The sequence below is a fragment of the Canis lupus genome, chromosome X, assembly GCF_011100685.1.
Source record: "Canis lupus familiaris isolate Mischka breed German Shepherd chromosome X, alternate assembly UU_Cfam_GSD_1.0, whole genome shotgun sequence".
Lineage (NCBI taxonomy): Eukaryota > Metazoa > Chordata > Mammalia > Carnivora > Canidae > Canis > Canis lupus.
This window is the reverse complement of record NC_049260.1, coordinates 11524497-11548759: the sequence shown is the minus strand read 5'-3', so window position 1 is coordinate 11548759 and position 24263 is coordinate 11524497. Positions and strand designations below refer to the sequence as shown.

At 44.5% G+C, this 24263-nt stretch overlaps 1 long non-coding RNA gene and 1 pseudogene across 1 annotated transcript; both read left to right on the top strand.

Moving 5' to 3' along the window:
- Positions 1-896: 896 nt before the first annotated feature.
- On the top strand, positions 897-5012 carry LOC119868155. The gene is made up of 3 exons (XR_005385901.1): positions 897-1548; positions 1837-1909; positions 2150-5012. It is a non-coding gene; the product is annotated as an uncharacterized LOC119868155 (long non-coding RNA).
- A 4028-nt stretch (positions 5013-9040) lies between these two features.
- Positions 9041-23675, top strand: LOC100687580 (annotated as a pseudogene).
- Positions 23676-24263: the final 588 nt, after the last annotated feature.

Below are 24263 nucleotides of genomic sequence, written 5' to 3'. Positions count from 1 at the left end.
ATCGCGTTAATTCATTTATTCAGGAAACATTCAGTGCCTGTGTCTGCACTCGGCCCTCTTCTAGACACCAGGGTAGCCACAGTGAAGGAGACAGGCAAAGAATTTATATTGACTTTCTGGATCTTAACACTGTGGTTGGGGGAATCATCTGCTAAGGAGTACGGATGATAGGCACTTCGCTATAGCTTTCTTTTTGCAAACATTAGTTAAAAAAAATAGCCCGGTTTCTCATTTAAAATGTATTGGGCAGACTCATGCTTATGTTAATCTTCCCTTGGCCAAATCCTCGGAGTACGGGACTGCACAGAATTACTAGAACAGCATTTTTCTTCTTAAATCTTCCAGACAATTAACCAATTTGCAGATCCCTATAATAGATGGTCATCTCCACAAATGGGAAAAATACCACCACTACCTCCCTCCTTGCAATTTGGGAAAATTTCAAATTACCTCACTTAGCAGTGCTGAGAAAGAAGATTCGGTTTAAATAGGGAGTCTTTTTTATGAGGCTAGATATGGTTATGTTCATCAGTGGCATATACCTTTGGACACTTGAGCACAATCTGGTGCAACCTCATAAATTCTATCATCAAACTGGTTCGGTGACATTGCATAGGACACCCCCCCCCCCTTCATGAATGAGGGCTGTAAATTTTTAGCCTTACGAAACCATCTTTTAAGAATGGTAATTACTATGTCTGTTTTTAGAGTGCACACTGAACTCATATTATTGTAGTCCGGTCTCCGATTGTTGGTTACTACACTCCCTTGGTTTTATTCCAGTAGAAAATGCCGAGGGGTTGGTACACATCTCCGGCACAATTCCTGTTATAATGAAACAAGCGAGCAAGAAGAGGAAGGCGGGGAAGCACAATTGATTTACTGTGGGTTTGTATTGGGGCTGATTGACGTAGTCTGGTACTCCGTGTACCAGGTTGGAGTGGTTAGTCATTAAGCAGACACTTGGGTCTCAGAAACAAGGGACCAAGATGTGCTCAGCTGCCTATTGTGGAGAACGGAGTTGGGGATTTATAACGTGGGGAAAGCTTAGCATGAGGGCTTGGGTAGAAGACCCAGGCCGCATCAAAAGCAATTAAACACCACCTCCCATTTTAGAGGGTTTGCTAAGGGCTAGGCCCGACGGATCAGTGATTTGTAAGCCTTGCCTCAAACCCTCACAACTCTGCTACCCCATTTTACAGACAAGGGGGTGCAGAGGGCTTAAAGAATTTACAAGAAGTCGCACAGTAGGTGGTGATGCCCGACTTGAATGCAGAGGCCAGAGCTCTTGAGTGCGACAGCTCTGCTTTTGTCATCTGCAGTCGTCCCAGAGCTCTGTCCCTGGGTCCTGTTAATTTTTGGCAGGTCTTAGAGGTGGAGGTGGAGCCAAGTCCAGAGGTCAAGGGTCTGGACCCACCTGGAGGCAGCTGTGTATAGTTAGGTTGGACGTGGCTCAGCCCTTTCCCCAACCACAAGAAAGCAGCCTGGGAGGTCCCAAGCTTGCTGCTCTGGGGCAGGCAGCTCAGGCTTGCCCAGCTGGGGACGCTGGTGAGTACAGAAGCCTGCCCTCCCCGGGGACCAAGCCCCCAGTGGCAAATGCCATTTCTTTCTTCTGACCTGAGAGTATTTCTTACGAACCTTGTCGGTGTCGAAAATATTGGTCATGTGGCAGGTGGAGAGGAGGCCTGGGCTTTGAACAGAATCGTGGGACTGGTCATTTGTTGCCTGTCTATATTTGGTTCTTTTCTTTTCTCACCCTATTACTAGTTCTATCGCTGCGTTGTCCGTTAGCACAAACGTCGTGGCCTAACACAATACATACGTATGATCTCCCAGGTTCTGAAGGTCAGAAGTCCGGGTGCCGTGTGACAGGATTCTCCATTCAGGGTCTCACAGGGCCCAAATCAAGGTATTGACCCAGGCCACAGTTCTGATCTGGGGCTGGGGGGTGGGGTCTTTCTCCGAGGTCGCTGGTTGTTGACAGAAATTCAGCTCCTTGCAGTGGTGGGCCTCAGGGCCCTGTTTTCCTGCTGGCTGGCAGCTGAGAACTGCTCTCAGCATCTGGAGAGGAACCTCCCACGGTTCCTTGCTCTGGGCCCCTCTCCCTGGGAATTGTGCGGCTCGGATACTGGATGCAGCTCTCTTCCAGGACCAAGTGGCTTGCATCTCCCCAGCTCCTCTGCTGCGGCCAACTGGAGGAAGCTCTGCTTCTAGAGGGTTCGCCTGATTAAGTCAAAGCCTACCTAGATAATCTCCTGATTTGGGACCTTAGTTACATCTGCAAAATCCCTTCAAGAGCCACTTGGATTGGTGTTGAACTGAATAGCTGGCCGGAGGAGTGTGTGTACCCAGGACCCAGAATCTTGCGAGCCACCTAAGAATTCTTCCTCCCACACCTGCCAATGGCTAATTGCCATCAATGTGGTGTTGATTTGTCCCGAGTCCGATATGTGATAATATGATCATGATGATTTTTGTTATCTAATCAAACACGTATATGGTGCTTATTCTATGTCAGGCACGGCTCTAAGGTTTTCACAAGTGTCAGCTCATATGATGCAATAACTCTTTGATACGGTTGTGTTACTACGTCCATTTTAGAGCTAACAACATGGCCAGAGAGAGGTCAAGTAACTTCCCCAAGGTCCTACAGCTCTATCGGGGACCGCTAGGTCCCTTAATCATATCAAGCCTAGATCAACAAGTTTGAAAGTGATAAACGACGGTCCACGCGGGACCAAGAAGTGGGATCCCTCAGCCTTGACTCCATTCCCTTGGGAACCTGCTTACTAAGTACAAGGTCACTGGCATGCCTGCCTGAGGGGTGAGGTGGGGAGTGCTGTTTGCTCTTAAGCGGCCTCCAGAGTCTTCTGTTAATCTAGGTATGTTGTGGATGGAATGTTTGTTCCCCCCAAATGTTTGTGGGTCATATGTGGGAATCCTAACCCTCAAGGTGATGGTATTAGAAGGTGGGCCCTTTAGGAGATGATTAGGTCGTGAGGGTGGAGTCTGCATGATGGGACGAGTGCTCTCATAAAACAGACCCAGAGAGCTCTCTGGCCCCTCCTGCCATGTGAACTTATGGGGAGTAGATGGCCCATGGCCCATCCCCAAACCAGAAAGCTGGTCCCCACCAGACACCAATATACTAGCACCTTAGCCTTAACTTCCTGGCTTCCGGAACTGTGAGAAATACGCTTCTGTGTGTAAACCCCCTCCCCACCCCAGGCTATGGCGTTTTTGTTATAGCAGCCCAAATGGACTTAAGACTAGGAGGGACAGTTTCAATGAGACAGATGTTTAACAGGAGTCTCCCCTAAAGTTTATAAAAACCAAAAGGGAAACCAAGCAACGTGCTTATGAAATATGGCTAAGTTTGCTACCGGTCCACCTCCTGGCCCAGCCCCTGGCCAGCTCCCCTTGAGCAGAGGACACAGGTCTCTTGCCTTATCTCTCCTGACTTCCCTTAAGCATTTATCTGTGGCGTCTCCCCCATGCCCAGGACAGTGAGGCCAAGACAGACAGTAGCCCCCTGGTCTGCTTTCTGCTTAAGGCCCACCTTCCACACTCTGGTTTCCTGTCTGATTCCCTGCTGATGTCACTGGGAGTGACCAGCCCCTACTCTCTAGAGCAGGGACTTACTCTGCAGTCATAGGAGGTAGGTCTTATCAGGTGGCTCAGTGACCCCAAAACGTTAGGACCATTTAAATCCGAGGCAAGGTAAGGGAGCCTTCTGTTAATGTAATCTGGAAGCTGCTTCTGGTGAGTCAAGAATAGGTACGCCTAGGACTTCCCATGTCTTACTCCAGTCCCACCCTTCAGGATGTTTGGGACAGGACTAAGGGAGGCGTGTTCGTGTTTGCCTTCCGCCGTGGGCTCATCTTGATGAGGGACGTGGCAAAAATCCTTGGCCCAGTCCTTTCATTACAGAAAAAGGTCCAACCTTCATGCTGTATTCTCCACGATGTGATGGAGAATGTCCTACTGCCTAATACACCCTCCGAGACCTTTAGACTCCTTCAAGTGTATAAATTCTCACTGATTTGACAAGATTGATTTTCTACCCTTTACTTTGCAAAATCCATTGTGAGGCCGAAGCAAGTAAAATTGATTTCCGCTCACTTTCCTCCCCACCCAAGGCCTCTTTGCTCACTTCAGGCGATATGAGATTTTTCAACTTTCTATACCCTTTTGAAAGCTTGGGGTTTTTTTGGGAGTACAGTGAAATCAGGTGGCTCCATGGGCCTGTGTGGGAATTTTAATGTGACGTTTTGGGTGTTTAAGCCTCCCAGGTTTAGAAGAGACCACTGTTGGAAACCTCAGTATTTACATTGTCAACGTTGGGCTATGACCATGGAAACTGGGCATGGTATCATCTGCTTTTCATCCAATTCACATTTTGTGCATTTTACCTAAATAAGAACATGCTTCAGAAAGCCACCGGTGGAAATTTATTCCTATGAGTTGCATTGTACAGAATCGAATGTGCTGGGTGTGTGTTTGACTTCTCAACATGTGATACAAGGAACATCCCGTTTATTTCAGTTCTCTAAAGTGGATTTAATTGGTCCCAAACCACCATCAGCCTGGCTGGAAATTCAACCTAAGTCATAAGGTGAACCCCACGACAGAGTTAAGCAGAGATCTCAAGGGTCTGATGTTGCCTAGAATATGGAAGGAGGGCCTCCTGGTCTTAGGTCCATGTGGGCCCCAGTGGTGGTTGATGTCCAGGCTTGGGTGGTTCCTTGGAGACAGGAGCCTCTGAGGCAACCACAAAGCCTAATGATCAGGCTGAGGCTGGGACCCCAGTGCCCATGACCCAGCCTCCCTAGCGAGTACCTGTAGCAGCTGTTCTCACTCAGTGCTGTTGTGTGGGGAGAGGACATGAACACCTGCTCCTGGCACCTGCCCCCAAACCACAGTCCCCCCTTAGTCTTGGGATATTTATGTCACCTCATGTCCACAAATTCCACCCTAGATCTCCCAGGGCTCTCTCCTCCGGCTCACCCTTCCAGCCCTCCCTTCCAACTTTCTAGTATGATTTTTCCAGAAAATCATGTGTGTTTCAGAAACACAAACCAAGAGAGTGGGCACTTGACATGGAAGATGCCTGCCTCAAGGGAAGCCCAGCCTTCAAGCCCGCATCATAAATGTTCATGAGCTCTGGGAGGTATGAGCCTGGGTGGTTTCTATTTTCCCAACAAAGCAGGAAGAGTGAGTAGGAGGGGGAGGTAAAGTTGGTCGTTAGAGGATAGGAAAGAGGTAAAGCAGTTGTCTTCCAGACTGGCAAAGGTAAGTGCTAGAGAGCGGTGGTAGGATTGTGAGGTTGTGGAGTGTCCACTTGAGATCCGTGGTCACAATTGTGTGTTTCCTCCAGCCACACACACAGTGCTCAGGTGTAGCAGTGGCATGGGTGCAAAACTGGGAAAGAGGGACAGGACAATCAAGGGACTGAAGGGGGAGTACCCAAGGGGCTGATTGCTGCCTGACCTGGGCAGGGATAGGGCACACCAAGGGCACGGCTGGTGGGCAGTGCAAAAAATGGTAGGGGCCAGTGTCCTGGAAGTCCCAGGGGTCTCAGTGAATCAGAGGACTATTGGTATCTAGAGCAAGTGGGTTAGAGCAAGAGGGGGTGGATTGTTAGTGAGAGGCTTGAGATCAAGATTTTGGTGTTTTTTTGTTTTGTTTTGTTTTGAGATCAAGATTTTGGAGGCAGTTTGGTTATTGGAGATGACAGCCTCTAGGAGAAAGTGGGTGGTTTAAGGGAAAGCTCATTGGAAATGCAGGCCGCAACGGACAGAGGAATGAGGCTATAGAGTGTATGATCTTCTTCGGGGCGGAAAATTGCCAAGAACAATGACAAGCATAAAAGTGTATGAGGAAGACGGAGAGCCAGGTCTAAAAACCAGACATTTGTTGATGACCATAACAAGGAGGGGTGGTGGCTCGCGTCCTCTGGTGGCATGCACTTGAAAAGAGATAGAGGTTTGAGGGAGGAGGAAGAGAAATGATCTAGAGCAGAGGTTGGCAAACAACGATTAGCAGACCAATCCATCTTGCTTCCTGTTTTAATAAGTAAAATCTTACTGAAACATAGCTACACCCGTTCATTTACATATTACCTGTGTTGGCTTTGGCACTAAATCAGAGTTGAATAGTTGTTCCAGAGACCACAAGGCCGGCAAAAAGTCTAAATTATTTACTAACTGGTTCTTTTTTTTTAAAGATTTTATTTATTTATTTTAGAGAAAGAAAGTGCAAGCAGGGACAGAGATATAGGGGGAGGGAGAGAGAATCTCAGACAGACACTGCTGAGTGCAGAGCCTTAACTGACTGAGCCACCCAGGCACCCTTTTCTTTTCTTTTCTTTTCTTTTCTTTTCTTTTCTTTTTTCTTTTCTTTCTTTCTTTTCTTTTCTTTTCTTTTCTTTCTTTTCTCTCTTTTTTTTTTTTTGAAGATTTTGTTACTATCTGGTTCTTAACAGAAAATGTTTGCTGACCCCTGAACTGGAATTAGCAACAAAGAACATTAACCTTACATTGACAAGTAAGCACCATCAATATCACAATCACTTCTCTTGGTGCACAAATGTCAAATCCTTCTGTTCCTTCCAGTCTGAGTCTGCTCAAGGTCACCGGGTCAACCATTTTGACTCAGTTGATTTTTCTTTCACATTGGATCAACCCATTGGATGGCTGAAATGACAGAATGGTTGGCTGCTTTAGCTTTGTGCATAAATATATTTTTCTGTGTTAAGCCGGAGTCAGCATACATAATTGTAATGTTTGAAATTTATAGAGGTGAGTTTCATCATGTGCAAATCCAGAGTGCCATTCACCCAAAAATGAACTGCAGGCTCTGGCCCCACCGGCTGGCCTGTTAGAGTACTGAGTAAAGATGCTAGTGGATCTGCTTCCCCAACCAATTTCCTGTTCCACTTACTGGGTTCCTTGTATTAGCCTTAAAAATGGGGAACTGGCCTAGATGGGCTTGCCCAGCATAAAGAGACAGGCATGGACAGCATCCCCAGAGTAGTCAATCTGAAGGTTGCCTGTAGCCACTCATGTTCCTTCTCTGGAAAATTTGAATCAAGCAATAGAAAGACTCAGAACGGTCAACCGAGCCAAATAAATGGTGGGACAGTAGAGTAAATATTCATGTTATGCCCATTGTTTAGCTTCTTGAAACTATTTTTTTCTTTACTTATTTTATTTTATTTTGTTTCATTTTTTTAAGATTTATTTTTATTTTTTATAAATTTATTTTTTATTGGTGTGCAATTTGCCAACATATAAAATAACACCCAGTGCTTCTTGAAACTATTTTTTAAAAAATGCTCTTCTTGGGAACTGGGATCTATGCGGAAGGAGCAGCATAGATGCAGAGCAGTCTTGACTCTTGGGAAGACCGCTGATGGCAAGAACCCACCGGAAGCAGAGCCAACAGGTGCACATTCCGTAACAGATGTACTTTTCTCGTTTTAATAAGAAGGGCTGACACTGAAATAGCAAGAGCTACTGGAGTTATTTGCTGCCCAGAGATAGCCTAGGGATTCTCTCAGACAAAGCTATGAGTGGAGCGTTTGAGGTGCAAATGGTTTCCTTGGAAGATTTTTGATTAACAAGAGCATCACCCTGGCTGTTTTCCTCCCTGCATTTTCCAGAACTGACATTAACTGTGGTGTTCGTCAAAACGTATTTCAAATGTGGTTGTATCAGTTATGCTCTGGACCTGTCAAACTGCAGGTAATGGGAAAAAAAAAAAAACATTAAAGAACTTAAACAAAAATTCCCGCACAGCCCCTGGCTCCTGACGGTTACTGATGGAAGCTGGCCCGGTTGTGCCCTTTGGCTCATTAATGTTTTTCTGATCCACCTGGTTTGTATGTTCATTGGGTTTCGTGATAACACGCTCTGCTGTTTGGAAATTTAGCAGTAGAAGAGAGGAAGAAATGAATACGTGTACTGGTACCAGCTACAGGAAAAATACACGATACCAGAGATTTGGAAGGATTTTGACCAGTGGGAATACCAATGTCTTGGTTCCAAGGCTCCAGGTGGACTCTCTTTTCCATGCCTGGTCAGTGATGACTCCTTTCCCTCTGATTAATGAATAAGCCAGTCTCTGTCTTTAGTTCAATAAACTGTGGGCTGGGGCAGCTGTTCCACTATGGGTCCCCACCAGTGGTGGTGATGCCAAATTGGTTGTTAAATGAGGCTGGCAGATCGTTTCCCTTGGGCTGTGAATCTTTGTGTCTCGTGTGATTTCCACTCTAGGTCACGACTAGAGACAGCTCGCTACTTTAGAAGGTTGAAAAACTTACGTTTGATGTGAGACTTCCAACTGTCCTCTTGCTGGAAGAAGTGATCAAAACAAATGACTTCTTTCTGGAAACCTTCATCTTCTTAGGCTTGTCACAGGGGGCAAAGGTCCCTCTTTAAGTGGAGAGTCCTGGAATCCGTGTTAGTCATGTGGAGAATGACTCAGAGATTAGGGAGGGGGCTTGCTTCCCCACCCCACCCCCACCATGTGGAATAACAGGACAATATTTGATATTTGGCTGCTCTCAATGTAGAGGAATCAGTGTAGTGAACACTTTGCCTGCCTAGTGGAGGCAACATAATGACACTTATTTTTGTCTACTGTGGCATGGAGAATAGCTTCTGAGCAGTGGTATGCTGGTAAATACTTTTAACATTCGGATTCCAGAAAAAAAAATACATCTGATTTGTAGTGTTTGCCAATTTCTGTGGTAGAAAGATGCCCACCATGGCCAAGTTCAGGCCACCAACCTGATTCCATTGAGTGCAGAGTTGGGAAAGATGTGCACAGTGTTAGGAGCCAGTATCGACCGGCTCCAGCCATTCGGTGCTTTGTAGGAATGATTAGACCATAGACAACAAAGTAGGCTTCTGTTGACTGCTTCTGGAGAGTATCTGCTGGAGAAGAAGAAGAGTTAAGGGGATATGTTTCAATACTGTCACTTTTAACTATGCCTCACCTTTATGGCTTTAACACAGATAGGAGGGGCTGTCTAACGATGCAGGTTCATTCGGCTGTTCCAGGTAAGTTACATGTGGCCTCCAGCTACATTTTTTCATCATGACAGTACAGAGTTGTGGGAAGAACTTCGTATTGGAGCATGGATGGGGCCCACTGGGGGAAAGATCTTTCTTCTCTCCCCAGCTTGTCCAGTAATTGACCATTTCACTCTTGGACAAATCACGTGTCACCGACCCTCTTCCTTGCCTCCCCAACAACTTAAGCGTAACAGCCAGGCACCAGCTTCTTCCAAACCAACTGGAAAGCAAGTCTACAGGACTGTGCACTTTACCGTCATCTTCTCTACTCTCCCTCTGGAAGTTCAAACAATAAGACAATAAATGAAAGACAGAAATGAGATGTCAGCAGACTCACCGAGCCCAGAGCAAACTGCAGACTTCTCTGAAAAGATGTCACCACTCTGACACTAAAAAAGGTAACGTACAGCATGGTGACTGTAATTAATGATACAACGTTGTTGCATTGGAAAGTTGCTAAGGAAGTAGATTGTAAAAATTCTCATCACAAGAAAAAAAAATTTAGCCTATGTGAGATGATGCATGTGAACCACACTCGTGGGGGACATTTTGCAATCTATACATATATCAAATCACTATGTGGTACACCCGACACCAATACAATGTTATAGGTCAATTGTATCTCAGTAGAATTGGGAAAAAATTAAAAGTTAAAAACAGATTCCTTGAGAGAAAAAGGAACATTAAAGAAAGGAGTTTCCCCCTATAATTCAAAAAGCGTGCATATAATTTGCTCATTAAAACCACTAATCGCCTTTGAACTCACCAATTCTTTATAATACAATTTAGGGAATATATTGTCCAACTGTAAAATGACACACACAAGTTCTAAAAATACTGATTTCCACCTTGGACCTGATGATTTAGAGTCCCAACTGGGGTGGGGGGTGGAGAGGAAAGGGGGACCTCGTGTTTAAAAATACTCCCCTGATGCTCTAGAACCAAGAGAGGACTTGGTTACTGCTCAGCTAAGCAGCGCTCCAAGTTAAGCTGTGTTTTCTAGATCGCCAGTCCATACGGGATTGACAGATTAGTGTTGCCAATGATAAGAGGCCAAGCCTCTGTATCAGAGGCCCATGGAGACGGCACCCCATCAAACCTTTGGATCCCCAAACTTGGGAACTGATGTCCATGCTCACAAGCCCATGGTGTCTGCCAGCTGCTGGCCAGCCCCTCCTCCTACCCCTGGAGCAAAATGCCTGAAACAGAAGCTTCTGAAAGCACGAAACTGAACGCAGTGTCCCACTGGGTGACTCTGATTGCCTTGAGGCTGGAAGAGCCATCAGAAAGACAGGTGGCCCTTCATGGACATCAGCTTTTGCTCTCGAGTCAATGTAGATCAAGCACATCAATTCTCTCTTTTCTTTAAAAAAGATTTTATTTATTTAATCATGAGGGACCCAGAGAGAGAGGCAGAGACACGGGCAGAGGGAGAAGCAGGCTCCCCGTAAGGAGCCTGATGTGGGACTTGATCCTGGACACTGGGATTATGCCCTGAGCCGAAGGCAGACGCTTAACCACTGAGCCACCCAGGGAAGCACATCAATTCTCTCTTTTTTTAAGTTTTAAAATTTTATTTATTCATTTTTTTAGGTACATCAATTGCGGTTCCTATTGCAATCAACTGTCAGTTAGCATCTCTGTCCTTATGGTAACTGACTTGAGTATAATCAGCAGGTGAACATACTCTTTATCATTGTCCATCTTTCTAAGCTTCTGTGTATTGATTTCTAGCCTCAGAGCTGGGCCAAAACAGCCTTGAACACTAAGTGATATTTCTACTCTGCCTCTCTCTGCACCTACTTATTCATCAAATAACAAATGCAGAAAGTCTGCCATGAGCCAGAGATAGAGCAATAAGGAAAAAATTCGACCAGAAACCCTGCCCTCATGGAGTCCCCCAGGGGAGGACAGTTAAAAAAACTACAAGCAAAGCAATAACAAACACGGTAATGTGATAAACAAAATCAATAAGTAAAATACATGCGATGTCAGATGGTGCTTAGTGCCATGGAGACAAGGAAGCCAGAGGGAGTGCTGGGTTGGGATTGTGCACCAACGGTGGCACTTAAACATGGTTTGGTCGCTAATGAAGACTCACAGGACCTTAAATGACAATGCTGACAAATTGGGAGTTTTTTAGAGGAAGAGGATGTGATAGAGAAAGAACATTAAAATGGGGCTCTGCTTTATTCATTCATCATTCAAAGGATATTGTGGCTCCTTCCACAGTTTGGCTATTGTGGACATTGCTGCTATGAACATTGGGGTGCAGGTGTCCCAGCGTTTCACTACATCAGTATCATTGGGGTAAATACCCAGTAGTGCAATTGCTGGGTCATAGGGGATAAAGAAGATGTGGTCTATATATACAGTGGAATATGACTCAGCCATCAGAAGAGACGAATACCCACCGTTTGCTTCGACGTGGATGGAACTGGAGGGTATTATGCTGAGTGAAGTAAGTCAATTGGAGAAGGACAATCATCATATGGTTTCACTCATACGGGGAATATAAGAAATAGTGAAAGGGATTATAAGGGAAAGGGGGGGAACTGAGTGGGAAAAATTAGAGAGGGAGACAAACCATGAGAGACTCCTAACTCTGGGAAACAAACAAATGGTTATGGAAGGGGAGGAGGGTGGGGGAATGCGGTAACTGGGTGATGGGATGAGCACTGGATGTTATACTATATGTTGGCAAATTGAATTTAAATACAAAAATTGTAAAAAATGATAAAAAAATAAAGTGAGGCTCTACATCACAGCTGAAGATCGTCTCGCAGCTAGGGGTCTGGAGAAGTCAGGGCCGGGGCTCTATTGCCCTCCATCCGCAAGGGCTGTGGGCAGCAGGATGCGTGCTTGCTTTCCCATCAGGAACCATAGGTGTGCACACGGCACCCCTGGAAACCAGGAAACTCCAATGGAGTCTTGGCTGGAGGTTTTCCTATTTTGCCAGTTACGTATGCGTATTTCTGCTACGTAAGGAGCCTTATCAGCAGAGACCTCTGGGGGTCTCACTCTGACCGGGCGCAGATCACCATCAAGCCACAATGCTGACAAGCTGGTATGGACTGCTCCAAACTCCTCGAACCCACGGTCACACAGCAGCACTATGAGCTAATAGGCTTCACGCCTCGGCCAGAAGTCCGTGCTATACAGATGCGTTTCTTATTTTAACAGAATAGCTTTGGCCAATTCTTGGCATTCTGCAATGAACTCTCCCAGCACAATTCTAAATATGAAGTCAGGGAGTTCAATTGAGAAGGTGACAGTTGAGCCAAAAAATCTCAAGGTAGTGACAGAACTGGCTATGTACAAATCTGAAGGCAGCTCCTCTCCCCTCAGGCAGGGAGACCAGCAAGTGCAAAGGCCCTGAGGCAGGATTGAATTCAGGGAAAAGCAAGGGAGTCTCTGAGGTCAAGGCCAAATGAATGATGGGGAAACTGCATTGTTTTCAGACTCTGCCTTGTTTTCCTGTTCCTGTTGCAATGGACTATGGGAGTCCATTAGAACAGGAATTCTTACTGTGGGAGTCGAGGGATAGATTTCAAGAGGCCTATATATTTCATTTTTTAAAAATCTATATTTTATACTATGTAACTGTAATGGAACAGTTCTTTCAATTAGGAATTCAGACAACCAAAGTAGTATTAGCAGTATCTGTTAACTCTGCTATACATAGATCTCACAGATATTTTTATATCCCATTGTAGTTGTAGCAAATATTCTGAAATATCTATTATGCTCCTCACATCTTTGAAATTGCTGTAGTTATTAACCTGCTGCTAGATTACACATGACCATGATCTTTCTGCCTCCAGATCAAATGACGAAGTTGAATATTTTCACAACTGGAGTTAAACTCAGAATGTTCTAAGAGAGTAGATTTCAAAGGGGCTAAGAGAGTAAATCATTAAAAAAAGATTTATTTATTTATTTATTTATTTATTTATTTGAGAGAGTGCAGGGGGAGGGGCAAAGGGAGAGAGAGAGATAATCTCAGACTCCCTGCTGAGTGGAGAACCCAATGCTGGGGTCTCAATCCCAGGACCCTGAGATCATGACCTGAGTCGAAATCAAGAGTTGGGTGCTTAACTGACTGAGCCACCCAGGCGCCCCCTAAGAGAGTAAATCTTAATAATTTTTAAAGATTTTGTTTATTTTTTTAGAGACAGTGCAAGTGGGGGGAAGGAAAGGGACAAACAGACTCTGTGCTCAGCAGAGCACAATCCCAAGATCATGACCTGAGCTGAAATCAAGAGTCAGTTGCCTAACTGAGTAAGCTACCCCGGTGCCCTCTAATTTTTTTTTTTTTTTTTTTTTTAGAGGAGAGTAAATCGTAAAAGAAAAAAAAATGAAACTATGTAAGTTGAGGACAGTAGCTAGACTTATTATGGTGATTATTTTGCAATAATACAAATATTGAATCATTATGTTGTCCACCTGAAACTAATATAATGTTATATGGCAATTATACCTCAATAAAAAAAGCCCAACAGCACCACCACAATAGCAAATAAATAGCAACAATAATAATAATAATAATGACAGCTTAGAATTCCTATAAAAAAAAGCTCTGGAGAATTCTGATGTCTTTGAGAGAAGATTATCTTCACCTTGTAAAATGAGCTATGGAAATTTAATTTTGTTTGAGAGAATGTATCTCTATGGATTGGCTTTTCAATATTGGTAACCATTAAAACAAAAATATGATATTGATCAGATATTCAATGTGATATGTCTCCCAACTTACCAAACACCACTCCACAGTCTAGTTTTATTTTTTTTGAAACAAAGCAACAACGGCCTTCACATAAAAATGTCTTTTGAAGAATCCTATAACTTGCCTGTATGCATTGTATTGTTATTTTGTTTGTTGTTAATTTAGGGCGATAACAAAAAAGCACTTAAGTTACTAGACCATAAATTTATTCATTGTGTTTGTTTTAGATTCATGGAGGTATACTTCACATCCAACTCATCGAACTTTACCAGCTGCAAAAAAAAAAAAAAAATGTGCTCAGCAAGAACATTTCCTATTAGCTGTTCCAAATAGATATGCAAGGTCTCTAGGATAACAGCTGGTATCTTGAGAAATTGAATTTTCCAGTGCCAGGTAAGGTTGATGAGGTATTAGCTCCTGAATGGAATATATCATATAAGATTTGACAAGCTTGAATTAATACCTAATGTTCTCGAAAGGGGCGGGAAATGATTGGAGAGCAATCAGGGAGCGTTCCCAAAGAGGCCACAGACAACGTGCAAGCAGATAAATATGAAAATGCACCCCATTAGCAGGTCACGGATGGCCTGGCATCGGCTCGTTATTGCTGAGGGCGAAATGAAAGCTTAAGGAGATGTGTGAACACAGCAGGGAACCAACACCTCTGCTGATTTTTCCCTCTCAGGTAACCAGAAATTTGTTTATAGGGCTGGACTGAAATGCTTTTGGCCGAAGGCTCTATTTAAGAAAGAGAAAAGGTCTGCTCACCCGGGCCTCATCTGCTGGGAAATATGCACCCCTCGATTCTGTTTCATTTCTGGGTCTGGGCTCTCACCATGTCTGACAACCGTCAAAATGCAGTGGTGACATCCACCATTTACCCCCAGCAACCCTTTTTCTACCCTGCACAATGCAGTGGAATCTTTTGGGCTTCTCTTGGGCTCATGGACCTTTTAGCTAGGGGGGTATTTAGCGCCTTCCCAGGGGACATTTGACAGTGTATGGAGATAGTTTTGGTTGTCAGAACTGGATGCTACTGGCATCTAGTGGGGACAGACCCCCCCCCACCCTCCCCCCAACAAAGAACCCTGGTCCAGAATGTGAGTGGCACCAAGGCTGAGAAACCAACTGCCCATCTTATGATTAAGAATCACCTGGGGTGGGTGTCTCTCTTTTGTTTTAAATCATTGGGTCCCAAGATCTTACTTCTCTGATGGTCCTTACACAGCCTCAGAGTGAAGGGGCCCAGGTAATGAGTTCTGACTTTTCTGCATTACTGTGTCTGCTCATTTTATCATAGCTTTCAAGGGTCCGGGATTTGGATTTGCTTCTAGATCCCTATCAGTGTGACAGACTCTTGAGTGTATACTTTTGGTGTATACTTTGGCCTCCCCAGAATGCTCCTATCTAACAAGAATATTCTTAGTATATGGACCTACTATGGTCAGATTTCATGCTGGTAAATTTTTCAAGCCAGCTGGAGGACACTTGAGATTTCTGGTCTTGAGCTTCCCAATAAGACTCCAGCTCACCTTGAGGACCCAACATTCTCCCAGAAGCCTGCAGAAGGCTGGAGTGGACAGAGAATGGATGGACGGGATTGATTCATTTCTGTTCTCTGGCAAGGATCCTGCCAGCATCAGTAGTCGCGGCCCATCTTCATGAAGTTCTCAAGTCTTCAGACAGCTCCTTCCGGGTTGCAGGTTCAAGGCTACTCTTAACCAGTGCTGAGAAAACATTAAACAAATCCTTTTCTTTGAGTATAGCTGACATTGACAATGTTACATTAATTACATTACATTAATTTCAGGTGTACAACATAGTGATTCAGCTTCTCTATATGTTGTGCTGTGCTCACCACTAGTGGAGCTCCTGTCACCATGTGGCGCTGGTAAAGTACCTCTGACTATATTCCCCTACACTGTACTTTTCATCCCCAACACTTACTCATTCTGTGACTGGAACCCTGTATCTCCCACTCCCCTTCACCTATTTTGCTCAATATCTTCCCTCCTCCCCTCTGGGGTCCATCAGCTTGTTCTCTGGATTTACAGATCTGATCCTGCTGTTGGTTTACTTATTCATTTGTTTTCTTGATTCCACATATGAGTGAAATCAGGTGGCATTTGTCTTTCTTAGTCTGACTTACTTCACTTAGCATAGCACCGTCTAGGTCCATCCATGTTGTTTCAAATGGCAAGGTCTCATCCTTTCTTATAGCTACATAATATTACATTGCATATATTTATACATATATATGTGTCTGTCTATCTCTCTATCATCCATCTATCTGTCTAGCCATCTATGTATATACCATGCATATATGCCATATGTATATACACACACCATATCTTCCTTATCCATTTCTCTATCAGTGGACACTAGATTGCTTCCATATCTTGGCTATTGTAAATAATGCTGCAACAAATATAGGGATGCATGCATCTTTTTGAATTAGCATTTTTGTTTTCCTTGGGGAGATGCCCAGTCGTGGAATTATTGGGTCATATGGTATTTCTATTTTTAATGTTTTGAGGAAACTGCGTACTACAAAACATTTTTTTAATGAGCTGCATGAAGTAGAGTCTGATTAAGTTTTCCTCAAAGTCTTCTACTCTCTGTGCACATGGTTAGACCACTTGTCCATGTTTCTCGAGGCTGGTTGTGGCTATGTGGCCCAGTGTGACCGGCGGAATGTAGGCAGAGGTGGAAAGTGCCACTTCCAGCCCCAACTCGTGAAAACCTCCATTGTGGTCCTCTGTACTCCTCTTCTGGTAGGTTGGAATGGAGGGCACGTTGTGGGGGGCATTGTGGGAGCTACACCTTGAAGACAATGCGGCCACAAGCCTGGAGGAGTCTGAGAGCCCTGAGTCACCACTTTGAGAAAAGCTGCATGACTGGTTACGCTGCATGGAAATGCTATGTTTCTGTTAAAGCAGCCCTACTGTTCCCTCATCTAGTCGATGGCATGCAGAATGGGGCATTGTGCAGACTTGATTGATGCTGGAGGGATCCTGCCCTAGGAAAAAGGTAGAACAGAAGGGGATTTCGTGGGAATGGTTTCCACACTCACCCACGTATCACAACACTACCTGCTGGGCTTGTCACAGATTCAAGCCCCTGTGCCTTGCACATGAGAGGGGTTCATTCAGCAGAGCTGGAAAGAGGCGCAGGAATATGCATTTTGATTGGTAGCCTGGCTGCTTTTTTTTTTTTTTTTTTTTTTTTTGCCTGGCTGCTTTTGATGCAGGTAGGCCAGGGAGACCATTTTTGAGAAACGGGGAGAATGTGGGCTCTCACGGTGCCAAGGGGATGTTGGTCAAATGAATAATTAAACGAACAAGGAGCAGGAGAAGGGAGAGCAGAATGAGATTCCAGGTGGGGAGACGTGCAAAAAGAAGTCAACAGCTCGGGGGAGCCTCGCCCTGAAGCGCCCGAAAAGGTGGGGACATCTTATCACAGGTGGCTGCGGCTGATGATGGCAGACAAGGCATATGGAGTGTGCTCCTGAGCTTGCCAGCCCTGGTTTCCCCAGGGGAAGCCCTCTGTTTTGAGGAGCCTGCTTTTTATCAGGCGTTTTGTGTACATCCTGCTGCCGCTGTCCTCTGACAAGCTGCTCCCCTGCTAGATGCATTTTCCTGGCCAACTGCGCTGACTTTTTTGGAGATTCTGGGGGCAACAGAAAACAGGGAACGCTGTGTTAGAGAGATTGGAATCAGGCGCCACATGCCAGCGTTTGCTCATTTGCGGCACAAATTTAATTTAAGCCGGAGAGATAAGATCTCTCTGGTCCCTGAAGCCTTCTCTTGCTTTCCTGTTGCCCAGGTACTAAATTTGATTTGCTGAAATAAATACCATTCTGTCAATAAGAGGCTGGAAGAAAATCCGCCCAGGTTGCATATGGTGCTGTGGCCGAGCAGGGTCAAGCCGAGAGCAGAGGGGTTAAGCCAGCCCCGGGGAGAGGGGTGGGGGTGGAATGTACCTTGCGTGATGTGAGCCGATGCCACTCAGAGACCACAAATGACAGAGACAAATGGCAGACTGCGAGGATGCGGTGCATGGACAGGGCACGCCAGGTGGACTGTCAACTCCAGAAGGCTGCTTGACCGCAGGCAGGTGTTGTACTACACACACCTTTCCAATCCGGCTGTCTTAAAAGTCTTGTGTCCTCCGCCAGTGTCCTAACCAGCTCCTTTCCAAATGAGTGAAGTGCTTTTATGTCCAAAGGTCACCAGTTGGTTATTAATATTGTATCTTGGAGAGTTGGAGGTATGCTGGTAGCTAGATGAACACTGCTCTGGGAATGTCCTTCAGAGTCAGTCTTCACTTCTTAAAACATCGTGATGGAAATACTGTCACAATAGGATCACATCAGTTTGTTAGAACAAGAGCTCTAATGCGTGAAGCACTTAATGTGTGGCTCATGTTGTGCAAAGAACTTTGCATGTGTTGCCTCACTTGGTTCTAACAACGACCTTGTGAGACCAAGACCTTGACTCTGTGAGGTTAGAGTCAAGGAAACTGAGTCTTAGAAAAGTCAGAAACATGTCCAAGTTCTCAAAGCAGCAAAACCAGTGTGCGAACCTAAGCATGAAGGTAATTGTTTAGTGTCAACATACTAGAAAAATTACCTTATGCTAGGTGAAATTAGCCAGACAGAGAAAGACAAATACCGTGTAATCTCTTATATGTGGAATCTACAAAAAAAAAAAAAAAAGCCAAATTCATAGAAATAGAGAGTAGAATGGTAACCACCAGGGCCTGGGGTTGGGGGAGATGGGGGAGATGCTGGGCTTGTAAGCCTTCAGTTGTGAGATGGGTGATTCCAGTTAATAATGCCATGTTGTGTATTTGAAAGTTGCTGAGAGACTAGATCTTAAGTGTCAATAACTCAACACACACACACACACACACACACAAATGGTAACTACGTGAGGTGATGAATGCATTAACTAGATTGTGGTGATCATTTCGCAAAGAATATGTATTTCAAATCATCACATTTTACTCCTTATATATATATGATTTCTTTTGTTAGTTATACCTCAGTAAAGCTGAAAGAATAAAATGTAAAATCTTAAAAATATTTTTCAGCTAACTTTTATTGGGGGGAGATGTAGTGAACCTTTAGACACATCCATCACATCCCTGAATCTCACCAACAGCCCCATGGAGTAGGCATCATGGTCATCATAAGGAGATGAAGGAAATGAGGGGTGGAGAGATTAGGTGACTTGCCCAAGATCATACAACTCTTAAGTAAGACAGAGCTGTGATATGTTGATCCCAACGTTTTTCTGGCTGAGCCTTCAACGGCTCTTCTCTGCTGACTGTCCTGTAGGTCAAGCTGCCATTCAGAGCCCCCCAATGCTGACACCCAGTCTCCCCTGTCCCAGCCTGGCAGCCAGTTCTAGGCACCGCCGAGGGAGGGCATCCTTTATTATTTAAAACTCCAGTTTCTAAGTTGTTGATACTGCTGGCGTTAGGAGGCTTCGGGGAGATTGTGTGAGGGGCCTGGGAGATTAATTTTGGTGGAAATTCTGGCAGAAGAGAATGTGAAATGGTGGATGCTTCAGAGATTTAAAATAAATTGCTGTTGTGTGTGTGATTTCCTTCTCCTAACACTCTGGGGGCTGACTAAAGGAAAGCGATCGGATGTTTGCCCCAGCCCCAGTGCTGTCCCAAGAGTGATAAAAGCCTGTCTGAACCGGGGCCAGGTATTTGCCTGAAAGAGGAAGTCAGGCGTGTATAGAAATATACACACAGCAGGCATCAAATGGGGGGAAGTGTTTAATCTGCCTTTTGAATGGATTAACGGTTGGCTTTAAGAAGGCGCTTCTGACTTTTGGCTGTGTAGACCAGGAGGAGAGGCCATGCCACATAATGAGGATGAGCACCAAGGAAGAATTAGTTGTATGTCTGCCATCAGCAAAAAAGAGCCATAAAATTATTTCCAGGGAAAGCCAGACTTCCTCATGTCAAACTGGGATAGGAAAAAAAAAAATCACCCGCAGAGGATGCTTTCTATCAGTGTTGGAAAGTGTTTGCTTTCAAAGGCAGCATGGTATAGAGCTGAGCTGCCCGGTACACTGGCTACTTAGCCCCACGTGGTCACGCAGCTCATGAGCTGTGGCCGTTTCCAATTGAGTTGTGCCGGAAGGGTAAAAAGACACACCAGATTTCAAAGACTTAAGAGGAAGAAAGCCAAGTATCTCCTTGATCACTTCTTAACACCAATCACATGCCAAAATGATACTATTTTGGATAAATCGAACTAAATAAAATGTTAAAATGAATGTCACCTGTTTACTTTTTAAAATGCGACTATGAGGAAATGTGAAATTACCTACATGGCTCGTATTGTATGTCTGTGGGAAGGCAGCGGTCTAGACTCTGAGCAGGGCTTTGAGGTCCGAGAACATTGGACTGAAATTATCCCTGCTGCTCACTTGCTGTGTAGCCCTGGCAGGAGAACACCCTTCTGAGCTTGAGTTTCCAGTTACGTGAATTGGGCAAATGACTGCCTCTACTTCCAGGTGATTATGATGGCAAAGTACTGAGTTTATTCAAAGTGTGGACAGAGAGGCCCACCCTCGATAAATATTAGTTTTCTTCTTCCCTTCTCCCTTGCCACATAGTTTGAAAACCTGGAGGGAAATGATTTTGGATTTTGAATCCCATAACCTGGCCAACTACCATTCAAGTGTCAAGAAAAATTGAGACCTTTTATAGATGCGGAGACTCATGGAGGCACATTGAAAGTGCTGCTTGAAGGTGGAGCTTACAGAGTTGCCTGGGTGGCTCAGTCGGTTAGGCATCTGACTCTTGATTTCAGCTCAGTCTGTGATCTCTGAGGGTTGAGAGATCGAATTCTGCATTGGGCTTCATGCTCAATGGGGAGTCTGCTTAAGATTCTGTCTATCCCTCTGCCCCTCCTCCCTGCTCTCTCTCTCAAATAAATAAATCTTAATCTTCTTTAAAAAGAAAAAGATGTCACAGTGTCACCAGAATGAAAACAGAAGCTGAGAGAGATGGGGCACAAGAATCACAGTGGTCAGCAAAATACCAGGAACAAGCTATTGATCGCTGTACATGATTATGGAGGCAAAAGTCAAATGATAATAATAGCACTAATGATACAACCCAGGATCTGAAATCATAGATGTCAGAAGGGAAATGAAAGAGGAGGAAGTGAGATTTCCATTTTGTTCGGGAGGAAGATTTAGATATAGATTGCAACTAAAATACTATAATTTTACAATTTTACTTATGCTTTGGTTAAAAATTTCAAAGTAGCAAGTAGAAAAATAGAAAAATGATGATCGTTTCGAGATTGCTTTAAGAAAAATAAGTGGAACAAAGAACAGTGTGTCAGCACAACAGAAGGCAGGAAAGTAAAAAGAAGAAATAAGGGCAGGTCATGGTAAAGAGAACAAATGGAAGAAGACGGCATGAATAAATCCAAGAATATTAACAATTGCCTCAAATATAGATAGGTTAAATATGCCTTTTTTTTTTAGAAAAGCAAAAAAGAAGAACAGATTGGTTGAACAGTTTAAAAGGCTAGCAATATGCCATTTACAAGAAACAGCCTTAAGGTGAAATAACATCGAAAAATGAAAAAGTAAAGTTTGAAAACATAGATCATTGAATGCTAAAGTGAAAAAAAGGGGGCAGAAATGTTAAATTCACAAGAGTGAAAGTCAAAAGTAGTAAGAGAAAAAAGGATGATAGTGACAGTAGGTCCATGTCTTTAACAACATCATGGCTATGGACAGCAGAATTTTGAAATAGGTAAAGGAGGGGCACCTGGGTGGCTCTTTGGTTGAGCATCTGCCTTCAGCTCAGGTCGTGATCCCAGGGTCCAGGAATCGAGTCCCGTGTCCGGCTCCCAGCGGGGAGCCTGCTTCTTCCCCTGCCCATGTCTCTACCTCTCTCTGTGTCTCTCATGAATAAATAAAAATCTTTTAAAAAAGAGGGAAAAAAGAAATAAAGGAAAAACCAATAGAAATAGAGGATAGACAAATTCCCAAACACATCGGTAGGCTTTAACACAACTTCCCAGAAACCAACATCCAAAACTCAAGAGCGTCGGTAGGTAGGGCTTTTCGTTGCAAGTTTATGAAGTTTGTATATTTTCATAACCAACAGATTGACAATAACATTCTTTCCAACCATGTATGACAACCAAGTCTCCAAAGAAGCAATCACAGGCCATGTTTTCTGATCACAGTGCAATACAGTTAGAAATTAATGACAACATCAAAGCCAACATACCCCCAAATTACTTCTGCCATGAAGAGGAAATGAAAGCAAATTATAAAGTTAATCAAGGTCAATGACAGTCCTACGAGAAACAAAGCATGGTGGGCTGGGGCTGCCCCCGCTGCAGGTGCTCCTGGCTCAGACCCCCTGTCTCATCCCCGTGGCCTCTGCTGCTTGAGGGTGGATGTCTCCACACCTGCTGCACCTCACCCCCCCCCCCCAGAACTTGCACATTAGCCACAGCCCCTTGCCCACCACTGGCCGCCCAGCTCCCTCCTGCAAGAAGGGAGTCAAGGAGTGTGCTTGTCGTGATGAGCCCTGGGTCATCTATGGAGGTGCTGAATCACCCATATTGTCTCCCTGAGACGAATACAACACTGTATGTTAACTGGAATTAAAAGCTTAAAAAGAAGTGTTCTAGCGATGTCCTGACTCTACTTTTGGTCTCTACAAGAGGCATCACGGCCCTGCTGAACTTAATACTGAGGTACAGCAGCATCTGGTCTCCGCTGTCCATGGCTGAGTATGATGTTTTCCCCACTGTCTCTTCAGATGAATCCTATACTTTACTTGTGAATGGACCAGTGGCTTTACTCAAGGCCACCAGAGTGTGGAGAGTATGATGAGGATGCCATGAATTTTAAGAAATTTAACGTTCTTCACTAGCACAGAGTCTTGCCCTTATCAGAGCGTCGCATTCTCCTATTCTTTGTCTCGTGTTTATACACCAAATGACTCCCATTGGTGACCTCATAGGCCTGGTTACAAGGGATTTGAGTCATACCAGAATTTGATAGCCCTGGACATACACAGTCTTGGGGAAGAGTTCAGAAAGACATCGTGACTCCATGTTACAATGGCCCTACACAGTCCGGAGGAGCTATCAACCCTCTTCTGAATTCAACTTACAGCTCCCTGTCTAAATTTTTTTAAAGAAATTAGTACAGTGTTTCCAGATCAATCCATCCGCTTGGGAGGAGATCAAGTGGAATTTAAGTGTGGGGAGTCCAGTCCAGAAATCCAATTCTTTCATGAAGCAGAAAGGCTTTGGCAAAGGTTTTAGAAGACTTAGGATCTTTCTATGTTCAAAAGCTTCTAAAAAAAAAAAAAGCTTCTGAGTTTTGTTTCAACCATAAACAAGGATCCACAGTCTGGCAAGAGGTTTTTGATGATGGTGCAAAGCTTCAGTGAAGCACTTCAGCTCAAGTCTGGAAAGATCAAATGTATGGTGAGGAACAGGGTGAAATCACAGCAACTGGTTTCCCTGTGGTCCTTTCTGCTCCTTGGTACGTAGATTTGATTAATTATGAACAAGGCTGGAGAAATTCCTATAATGTGGATCCTCTCAATTTTGATGGTCCTCAAGAACAGAAAAAATTTGGCATTGCTGGAGAAGCTTGTCTGTGGGGGGAATTTGTGGATGCAACTTACCTCCCTCGGAGATTATGGCCTCAGGCAAGGGCCATTGGTCCAGAGACTCTGGAGTCATGGAGACATCAAAGACAGAGAGGATAGGGGCACCTGGGTGGCTCAGTCAGTTGAGCATCTGCCTTCAGCTCAGGTCTTGATCCCAGGGTCCTGGGATGGAGGCCCACGCGGGGCTCCCTCTCAGCGGGGAGTATGCTTCTCCCTCTCCCTCTGACCCTTCCCCCTGCTTGTGTTCTCACTCTCGTGCTCGCTCTCTCTCTCTCTCTCTCTCTCAAATGAATAAATAAAAAATCCTCAAAAAATTTTTTTTAAAAGACTGATTTCTCCAGTGCTTAATAGAGAAATGTAAGATGCATTTTGATTACATCCAGGAAGATAACAAAGTGTCCGTTTTCACCACCATACTGCCATAGCAGGAAGACAGAGAAAAAATACAAGAGGCATAAATATTGGAAAGAAGAGAGAAACGTGTCTTTGCTTAAAGATAGTACTGATTATCTGTCTTGAAAATCTGAAAGATTTCTCTGAAAAGTGATTAGAACTATAAATAATGTTCATATAATTAAGGAAATAGAAAACAAAAACATTAACATTAATAGCCTTCTTATACTAGCAATAACCTATTTGAAAATGGAATTAGGGACGCAGGAGTGGCTCAGTGGTTGAGCGTCTGCCTTTGGCTCAGGGCGTGATCCCGGGGTCCTGGGATCGAGTCCGGCATCGGGCTCCCCACGGGGAGCCTGCTTCTTTCTCTGCCTGTGTCC